At 38.7% G+C, this 11323-nt stretch overlaps 1 pseudogene; it reads right to left on the reverse strand.

Annotated features, from left to right (window-relative positions):
* Positions 1 to 793: 793 nt before the first annotated feature.
* The window catches only part of LOC114618079, a 32713-nt pseudogene continuing 22183 nt past the window's right edge, over positions 794 to 11323 (reverse strand).

Raw genomic sequence — 11323 nt, forward strand, 5'->3', positions numbered from 1 at the left:
CAGGTTTATTATGTTTAGGGCCCAGCTTCCTGATTACCTCTTATCTTGGGCCCTTCCCCTGGAATGTGTGTGTGAGTCTTTTTTTTTTCAAGAGAATTAAATCATTTATTGAGTACACATGATAATGGATGATACACAAGCTTCATTCTCATCTGTTATTTTATCTGATACTGTTATTCAATTTTGATATTGCATAGGGTGTGCCAACAACCATTTTATAACCAAATTGTGACCTTGCTTGGACGACCCTTTCAATGGTGAAACTTGTTAAGTTACAACAGTAACTGGCAGTTTAACAACACCAAGGTTTTTGAAGACAATGGCTTCTCCACCCAAGCAACCATAAATAAATTCCAAATGGAACTTGGCATCACCCGGAAGGAATTCTAACTTCACATTGTTGGGGAAGTTTACCAAGATGGCTTCAAGAGTAGACTAACTTTACACAGAACATTAAAAAAAAAAAGACACACTTATTCAGCGTCATGATCAGACTATTACATTTAACAATCAACAGCATGGGTGAAAGAGGTCTACAGTAAAACCTTTTGTTGGAATGCTTTACACTTTCCACAGAACAGAAACTAAAATAACCTGTTATACAATTAGTCACATATACAGTCCTGGAGTTTTTGTCCACACACATGAGTATTGTCTAAAACATGTCTTCTTTGTAGCAGCTAGGCCGTGCCACCACTGTGCTTGGCTGAGTTCACAAATCTGTTGTAACCTGTAGCTTCCCTCTCACTTCTCTGGCTCTCCTCTCCTGCTAAGCTTTGTTTCCTGGCTGTAATTAGAACCCCCTGCCACTGACATAGCTACTGCTGCTGCTGGAACCTCCATAGCCACCTTGGTTTCGTGGTTTAGCAAAGTACTGGCCTCTGCCACCATAAGGGCCAGAGCTCCTGCCTCCAAAGTTCCCTCCCTTCATCGGTCCAAAATTTGAAGACTGATTGTTGTAATTGCCAGAATCATTGTAGCTTCCACCACCTCCAAAATTGCTTCCGTCATTGCCAAATCCATTATAGCCATCCCCACTGCCACCATATCCACCACCACCACGGCTGCCACCAAAGCCACCACGACCACTGAAGTTCCCTCCTCGACCAAAATTGTCATTGCCACCAAAACCGCCTCCACGACCACCACCAAAGTTTCCAGAACCACTTCGATCTCTCTGGCTGGATGAAGCACTAGCCATCTCTTGCTTTGACAGAGCTTTTCTTACTTCACAGTTGTGGCCATTCACATTATGGTATTTCTGAATAACAATCTTATCCACAGAGTCATGGTCATCAAAGGTGACAAAAGCAAAGCCTCTCTTTTTCCCACTGCCTCTGTCAGTCATAATTTCTATCACTTCAATTTTCCCATACTGCTCAAAATAATCTCGTAGGTGATGTTCTTCAGTGTCTTCTTTAATACCACCAACAAAGATCTTTTTCACAGTTAAGTGGGCACCTGGTCTCTGAGTATCTTCTCTTGACACAGCCCTCTTAAGGTTCCACGACTCTTCCATCTACCTTGTGTGGTCTTGCATTCATGGCAGCATCCACTTCTTCCACAGTGGCATATGTGACAAACCTAAAGCCCCTGGATCTCTTGGTGTTTGGATCTCTCATTACCACACAGTCGGTTAGTGTTCCCCATTGCTCAAAATGGCTCCTCAGACTCTCATCAGTTGTTTCAAAGCTCACCCCTCCGATGAAGAGCTTCCGCAGCTGTTCCAGCTCCCTGGGAGACTCTGACTTAGACGTGACGGCAGGATGATCAGAGCCTTCAGCGATGCTTCTTCCTCGGCGTCAAAGAGTAGAAAGGCGTGTGTGAGTCTTTGGAATGTGCTCCTTCTGGGATGTATCCCTGGGGCAGTTAATTTTTAAGTTTAAACTGAAATTCCTTCAATTTTAAATTTAAACTGAGACCTGAAATTCCTTCATTGGTTCTTCTCTTAAAGTTCCCACCATCTATCATGATACTGTTCTGGGGACCAAGTCTGCAATACAGATATTTTGGGGTGTCAAATAGCAGTCAAAACCTAGTTTGGCTTCAGTTAACTCTTGTGTCTCTCACTAAAGAATCCCCATTCAAATCTTAGTTCAGCAGCAAACAGCTCTAAAATAGCTAATTAAATACAGAAATTAATAATATTGTTATTGCTAGAGAACTTTAATTCTTTATTTGTTAACTTCTTTTAGTGTAAAGAAATTTTAAAGAGAAAAGTAGTTGCTTCTCTAAAATTAATTAAACCATTTTTTATGCTAGAAAATAAAAGAAAAATAAACCAAATCTGTCTTTAAGAATTACTCAGGGGGCTTTAGAGTTGGCTCACTGGTTAGGAATTTGTACTGCTGACATGATCCACCTTCAGTTCTCAGCATTGATGTTGGGTGACTTACAACTATTTACTACCTCAGCTCTATGGGATCCAACCCTCTTCTGCTCTTCACACGCACATACACTCATGAGCATATGCTCACACACATGTACACATAATTAAAACAATAATAAATAGCAAATACAATTTTAAGAATTAGTTTGAATTTCAAGTCTGATGCTTAAATCAAGAACTCTTAAGAATCCACTTTCTGGTTGTCATAGCATTGGTGTGTGTTAGTTTGCAGTCAAATCTTGAGTGCTTTAATGCCACCCAAGGAAATTTACATAAAAACATACTCCAATTTTAACTTGTAGCCTTTAGAAACCAGTTGCATATTCTAGTATATATTCCAAGAAGTTGGATGAAGCATTCCTAACTTCCTCTGTGTTCTAACAACATTTTGCTCAGAATTTTAAGATTCTGCCTAGATGATAGTCTCTTACACTTCTGAGCTCTTCCTCAGAGATTTTTTCCTCAGGTGCCCTGAGCACCCAGTTCTAGGCATGGTAGTGATCTCTTAGCCAACCCTAGCTTTGTGCTGAGTCTGACTAACTTCATGGAAAAGCTTCAGAAGGAGTATGGTGGGGTCTATGGGTCTAACCTGTGTTATTCTGCTTAGAAACACTATGTTTATGCTTAGGACTTATGGCAGATCCTTCACCAGCTTCATAGGTGTTTACATTTCTGGAATGGATGCGTATGTCAAATTCTGAGCACACATCCTTAGTGTTCCATTCTTAGTTCTGTCACTGTTTTCATCTGCATCCTGCTGGTGTGATGGAAATGTGACCAAAAACACCTTGGGAAGGAAAGGGGTTACATCATCTTATACTGCTAGGCAATAGTCTATCCCTGAAGGAACTCAGGGCAGAAACTCAAGCAGGGCATGGACCTAGGGGCAGGAGCTAAAACAGAAACCTTGGAAGAATGCTGACTGCTGACTTGTTCCCTGCGGCTTGTCTTCCTGTATACATTAGAATGACTTGCCCAGGTGTGCCACTGCCCACAGTGGGCTAGGTCCTCCAACAGCAGTAGTCAATTAAGAAAATGTTCCACAGGGTTGCCTACAAGACAATATTATGGAGCACTTTCTCAGTCAAGATTCACTTTTCCCCCAGATGTCTCTAGGTTTGTGTCAAGTTGACAGTAGTCACACAGATCAACCCCGAAGAGTGTGGTTCTTTCTCAATGCCCTTAATGAACTGTTTTGTTGTTCTTTTCATGTGTATTACACTTACACAATTTTACCATAATATACTAGGGATTTCATATTTTCAATTTTTGGAGTGGATCAAGGCACATTTTGGCTTAATAAATTTTTTATTTTTAAGAAAACAGTTACTTCATAGTTCCATGCAGCAATTATACAATCTTTAAAATATTCAAGGTTAATTCAGTTAACACAATTCAATTATATTATGCAAAGTTTTGTGTTCTTTTTTTATTTTGTTCTCATTGATCAGTCAGTTAAAAGCTAAAATTATTTTGTTTACAGTTTCTCATTATTGTGATTTTCATATAATCTTCTGTTAAAGTTTTGGTTTTATATAATTTGAAGTCCTATTACTGGCTCAATAAGGGTTTATACTTTCATGCTATTCTATACTTTTATTATGAATTATACTCTTTCATTGAAAGGAAGTGATATTTATTCAGATTAATAACTTTTGCTTTATAGATTGGTTAATGTTTACTTTGATATTTCCCCTTTTAGTTTATTTTTTTACCAGACAAATCATATTATTCTTTTATTTAAAGCCTTAAATTATTTTGTAATACATATTACAGTATATGTTGGAAAGTTCAAGAACCCAGAAGTTGTCTATACTATGAGGACAAATGTCTCAGCTGGTCTTCAGTATGCTTCAAAATCTTGAAGAAGTAGGCTAGAACAGTAGTTAATGGAACTGTAGCTTGTTGTTTTTGCTACCCAGCTTTAAGCTCTGAGATGACTTCACTATCAGCCTCCACCCAGATTCCCTTGGGTCCACAGATCAACAACAACAACAACCACACACACACACACACACACACACACACAGACACTAATCTTAAAATGCCTTTACTAACTCAATGAATGAGGGGACTCCTAAACCTCCCCTGCCACCCCAGACAAAATTGGATAGAATGGTCACTGGCCACTCCAACCGAAACCTCACATTGCTGGTTGGCTTTATTCTGCTACTACTGCCTCCTTTTTCTTCTCCTGTTCTCCCAATTCTGTCTGTATCCTCCCAGCAACTCTAAGTGTCATGCCTCATCCTTAGTCATTGATCACTTGTATTTTTTTTTGATCCATCAAGAACCAATTGGGGAACAGGACCTTAACATCAGAACCACCCTCTAATAGGGAATAAACTTGCCACTAAGATCTTGGGCAAGCAGGCAAAAAGCAAAGCTTTCTCCCTCCATGCCCTTTAAAGAGACTGCCACCAGAAGGTGGGGTCAAGAGTTAAGGTAGGTTTTTCCACATCAAACAATCCATGAAAGAAAAATTCCTCACAGGTATATACAGGTTCTTGGGATTTAGTTAATTCCAGAAGAAGTCTAGTTGACAACCAAGAATAAAAATATCAGGTGAACTGAGAAATTCTTGACAGAAAAGTTGATGGTACACTGATAACAGCTCTTGCAAACGTTAGCTTCCCAGAATCTCAGGGTAGGATCAATATGCCAATGCGCATCAATATTTATAACTTTGAAACTGTTGTGGGCAAAGCATGGATAGACAGATCTGCAGATGAAATCCTGCACCCCCAAAATTCCATTTTTCTTCCCTATATAATCTTGAACACCCTGATCCTGGGCACATAGTTTGCACTCCTTGAAGAGTGTTGCCCTTCACTTTTCTGATTAAAGGCATCTGTTTCTGTGGAGGTCATTCTCATTTTTATTTATTTTCTCACACCTTTATCTATCTTGATCAAGTGGTTATCTGTACATTTAAAATTTAAAAGGCAAACAAGAATTTATAGTAGATGCCAATGGAAGTTGGGGTCTGTCAGGTTTATAAATGTTAATTTTAAAATATTTTTCTAAATCAGCTGGGGCAGAGGTTCTTGACCAGGGCCAACCAGACAATGGCTGGAAATAACATTTTCAAAATCTGAAAGTGAGGGAACTAATGACATTTCATACTAAGCTTGCTACCACCTTGTAATTCACAAGCTGTCTTGAGAATAAAGAATTACCTAGCCCTGAATGACAACATGTAGAGGCTGAGAACAAGTGTTGATCTTTGAGTTTGATGAGTTTGATGCTCCTGCATATGAGACATTCACTTCAAATTTAAGCAGCTAGTTAGTGTCAGGATGAAAGCAATATCCATATCTGTATTATGTTCTACTTTGCATCTTATCTCCTTTATAGAAGTATCACACCTTGAATATGTGAGGTGCTCTCACAGAGGGAGCTCTTTGTAATTAAGAGTTGGTAGCAATAGCTTTTTTTTTTTTCACAGCAGATCAGAGTCTAATTTTGCTTGTTCGTCTTTTCTGTTGAATCTGATAAAAAACAATCTGAGTAGAATTCTAAAACTTGGGTAAATCAGAATAGTCAGGTGAGCAGCAAATATTGTTTTTCTGAAAAATATTAAGTGCAGAATTTGAAAGGAGGAAGTCTCCTTGGAAGTAGCTCTACCCCACCTGTCATTGACTTATGGCTGTCTACACTAACTGCTTGGATAATTCTTGGTAGGTGAACCATAGTGTCCTCAGATTCAGGTTGTAATGGTGATACAGTAAATGCAAAGGTATAAGAGGAGTTGTAAGTGTGACTATGGTTTTCATAAGGTAACAGTTGAGCCTATGTTCCTAAATCAAACAGAGAAGAGTTTGTCAAATAGGATAATGTGGATTTTGAAGAAAATGTGATTCTAAAAAGTGACAGGAACCTGAGAAGTGACTTTGGCATGACAAGTGGTTTGGTGAAATCTTACACACTGGAGTCATTACCTTCAAGGACAAAGGAGCCAGACTACTGTCAGGACCCAAGTTCCAGATCAGGATTATTACTTCTTCAGGGAAAACTGTGAAGGAAACTTCAAATTTCGTCAAGATGCTTGGCTCAACTCTTACTGTTAATGAAGCCTGTAGGGGAGAAGGAACGATCAAGTGTTCTGGGAAGGATCAGTTAATAGGAGGATCTCCAGAGTGTTGCTTGTTACTCCTGTGACAGGAAAAGGAAGAGAAAACATGTTATACTTGGCTCAGCTGTGTGGGTTTGGAAATAAATAAAAAAATCCTCAAAATCAAGAAAAAATAGAACTGCTGTTTCTAAAGCTGCACTATTAATTTTGTGTCAATATGAGGTAAGATGTATTGTGCCTCTGATTATGCACTCAGAGTGTATCTAGGCTGTTAGGACTCACATCCTTTCTACAATACTTATATCTACAGGGTTTGCTGTCCAAGTTGTTGATTGAAAGCACCAACCCAACTGCAATTTCTGCTCCTCTCACACTACCTAAGTGACCACTTCCTGTTTCTGTAAGGTCCAAAGCTGCTCCACCTCCACAAATGTCAGTGCTGATGACATTGGCTAAAGAGAAGGAGAAACAGATAAGCAGATGAGCAGATAAATAGAAGGATTGTTATTGGGTAAACAGAGAACTAAATATGTGTTTCTGTTTACTAGGAAACCTCCTCTAAAGCAACAGGAATATCCAACCAAAAATCAAGAACTTCCAACAGGAGGAACTAGCTCCCAGTCAATCCAAACAGTGTGTATCAGCTCTAAGAACCCACCCTGCTGCCATATATACAATCTCCTTGGTTTTTGCCCATTTTGCTCTTTTCTATCACCAAGGAGATTGCCTTGGCAGTTTTATCCACAATAAAGCTTTCTTTCCACCCATGGAGCTATCAAGTGCGGTTTCACTGTGCCCTTGCTTATAAAATCTATGCAGACTTCCCTGATTCAGTAATGATGCTAACATATTTGCTCCTTCTCAGTCTGCAGACCTGGAGGTGAGTCTCAGTCCTTATTTTTTTTTTAATTCTTTCAGTCCGTTCCATTCCAGAGTACATGGATTATATCTTCTAAAATAATTTCAACTGTAAACACACGAAATTCAGGCACAGGTTACCATAATGTCATATCTGGAAACCCACAGCCTAATTCTTTATCCTTCCTACTGTAATCTGTATGCAGCAGCTGAGCGGGCTTTTTGTTTGTTTTAAATATCAGTCAAATTATACCACATTCCCTCTTTATAGATGTAAAAAAATGATATATTATCTGCTATGTTGATAATATTCTTGAATTTATCAACATAGCATTGTTTATTATCATAGCATTATTCTAAGATCAACCAATATCAGTTGATCTTAGAACAGTGCTATGATGTTGGTTTTATTGATTCTGTTTTTATAAATGAAGCTATTGATATTCAAAAATGTTAAATAAGTTTCTCAAAGTCACAAAGTTAAAGAATACCTACACCATGACTCCAGCTGTTCATTTTTAACTGTGTCCTAGTTGTTCTTTATCTTAATATTTTCAAAGAGGAAAGTCTATCTGCCTTTTACTTTTCTTTAAAACAAGTTCCTTATGTGATTTCTATCATGATTTTCCCCTCCAAGGTCAGTGAGAATTTTTCTTCTCAATCTTTAATAACTTTGCATATAAACTGGTTGCCATGGTGGGATCTTTACCCGTTCTGCATTATTATTCAAGAAAATAGCAGAAGAAACAAGGAAAATAATCACAGCATTGCTGAGCTCAGCCTCTGGACTTAGTTTCATTCAATGAAACATAATTGTAATTTTTCTTAAACAAATGGGAATTAACACGGAGTATCAGCTCAATAGTGAAGTAGTATGATGTAAAATACTTTAGATTGTTTTTGTCAAAAATTTGGGAGCTTAATCTTCAAGATAATTTAGTTTGAAATGCTTTTTAAAAAATTTCCTATTTGTTTTAATCAGATGCAGTGTAGTTGGTGTACACATGAGAAGGGGAGGGTGTGGAGAAAAGAAAGGTGTAGCAGGTAATACAACAGATCCCTGGAATGGTGAAGTAACAATACAGACTGGTAAGGAGGAGATGAGGAGTTGAACTAGAACATTGCATTTCAGTCAAAAAACACCGTTGACAGTAAGATGTGATGGCATTTTATGTGACATTCAATGGAAAAAAAAACTACATTGAAAATGTTTACTTCATTGCATTAACACAACTTTCAGAACCAACATTTTAATATTACTCTTTTTTAAAAATTATTTTTATTGGATATTTTATTTACAGTTCAGATGTTCTCCCCTTACCCCATTTCCCTCCTCCCGTCCAGGAACCCCCTTTCCCATCCCTCCTCCTCTTGCTTCTATGAGGATGTGCCCCCACCTACCCTCCCACTCCCACCTCCCCACCCTCGAATTCCCCCATACATGGCTTCCAGCCTTCCTGGGACCAAGGATCTCCTCTCCCACCTATACCTGAAAGGACCATCCTCCCTTTCATATATAGCTGGAGCCATGTGTCCCTCCCTATGTGCTCCCAGGCTGTTGGTTTAGACCCTGGTTGGTTGGTATTGTTGCTCTCTTCATGGGGTCGCAAACCCTTTCAGCTCCTTCAGTCTTCACTCTAACTCCTCCATTGGGAACCCCATGATCAGTTCAATGGTTAGCTGTGAGCATCTGTCTCTGAATATGTCAGACTCTTGCAAACCTCTAAGGAAACAGCTATGTCAGGCTCCTGTCAGCATGCACTTCCTGACATCCACATCAGCTTCTACCTTTGGTGATTGCACATGGAATGGATATGCAGGAATGGTTTGCAGACAGCTTCTCCTTCAGTTTCCGTCCTACACTTTGTCTTCATATTTGCTCCCTTGAGTATTTTGTTACTCCTTCTAAGAAGGACCGAAGTACCCCCACTTGGTCTTCATTCCTCATGAGCTTTATGTGATCTGTGAGTTGAATCTTGGGTATTTCAAGCTTCTGGGCTAAAATCCAATAATCAGTGAATGAATATCATGTGCGTTCTTTTATGATTGGGTTACTTCACTCAGGATAATATTTTCTAGTTCCATCCATTTACCTAAGAATTTCTCGAATACATTGTTTTTAATAGCTGAGTAATATTCCATTGTGTAAATGTACCACTTTTTTTTGTGTGTGTGTGTGTCCATTCCTTTGTTGAAGGACATCTGGGTTCTTTCTAGCTTCTAGCTATTATAAATAAAGGTGCTATGAACATAGTGGAGCATATGTCCTTTTTATATGTTAGAGCATCTTCTGGGTATATGCCCAAGAGTGGTACAGGTGGGTCCTCAGGTAGTGATATGTCCAATTTTCTGAGGAAATTCCAGACTGTTTTCCAGAGTGATTGCACCATCTTTCAATCCTGCCAATAATGGAGGAGTGTTCCTCTTCTCCACATCCTCACCAGCATCTACTATCACCTGAGTTTTTGATCTAAGCCATTCTGACTGGTGTGAGGTGGAATCTCAGGTTTGTTTTGATTTGCATTTCCCTGATGACTAAGGATGCTGAAGATTTCTTTAGGTGCTTCTCGGCCATTTGTGTTTCCTCAGTTGAGAATTCTTTGTTTAGCTCTAAACACCATTTTTTTAAATAGGGATATTTGGTTGCCTAGAGTCTAATTTCTTGAGTTCTTTGTATATATTGGATATTAGTCCTCTATCAGATGTGGTATTGGTAAAGATCTTTTCCCAATCTGTTGGTTGTCATTTTGTCCTATTTACAGTGTCCTTTGCCTGACAGAAACTTTGCAATTTTATGAAGTCCCATTTGTCAATTCTTGATCTTAGAGCATAAGCCATTGGTGTTCTGTTCAGGAACTTTTCCCCTGTGCCTAGGTATTTGAGGGTCTTCCCTACCTTCTCTTCTATTAGTTTCAGTGTATCTGGTTTATGTGGAGGTCCCTTATCCACTTGGACTTGAGCTTTGTACAATGAGAAAAGAATGGATTGATTTGCATTCTTCTACATGATGACCTCCAGTTGAACCAGCACCAATTTTGAAAATGCTGTCTTTTTTCCACTAGATAGTTTTAGCTCCTTTGTCAAAGATCAAATGACCATAGGTGTGTGGGTTCTTTTCTGGGTCTTCAATTCTATTCCACTGATCTACCTGCCTGTATCTGTACCAATACCATGTAGTTTTTATCACTATTGCTCTGTAGTACACCTTGAGGTCAGGGATGGTGATTCCTCCAGAAGTTCTTTTACAGTTGTGAATAGTTTTTGCTATCCTGGGTTTTTTGTTATTCCGAATAAATTCAAGAATTTCTCTATCTAACTCTGTGAAGAATTGAGTTGGTATTTTAATGGGGATTTCATTGAATCTGTAGGTTGCTTTTGATAAGATGGCCATTTTTACTATTTTAATCCTGCCAATCCATGAGCATGGGAGATGTTTCCGTTTTCTGAGATCTTCTTCGATTTCTTTTTTCAGAGACTTGAAGTTCTTGTCATACAGATCTTTCACTTACTTGGTTGGATTCACACCAAGGCATTTTATATTATGTATGACTATTGTGAAGGGTGTCAAGGGTGTCATTTACCTAATTTCTTTTTCAGGCTGTTAATCTTTCACATAGATGCAGGCTACTGACTTGTTTGAGTTGATTTTATAACCAGTCACTTTGTTGAAGTTGTTTATCAGATTTAGGAGTTCTCTGGTGGAAGTTCTGGGGTTACTTAAGTATACTATCATATCATCTGCAAATAGTGATATTTTGGCTTCTTCCTTTCCAATTTGTATTCCTTTGGCTTCTTTGTGTTTTCTAATTGCTCTATCTAGGACTTCCAGGACTATGCTGAATAGGTAGGGAGAGAGTGGGCAGCCTTGTCTAGTCCCTAGTCTTAGTAGGATTGCTTCAAGTATCTCTCCATTTAGTTTGATGTTGGCTACTGGTTTGCTGTATATTCCTTTTACTATGTTTAGGTATGGGCCTTGAATTCTTGATCTTTCCAAGACTTTT

This window comes from Grammomys surdaster, unplaced genomic scaffold, assembly GCF_004785775.1.
Source record: "Grammomys surdaster isolate TR1022 unplaced genomic scaffold, NIH_TR_1.0 140, whole genome shotgun sequence".
In the NCBI taxonomy this organism is placed as follows: domain Eukaryota; kingdom Metazoa; phylum Chordata; class Mammalia; order Rodentia; family Muridae; genus Grammomys; species Grammomys surdaster.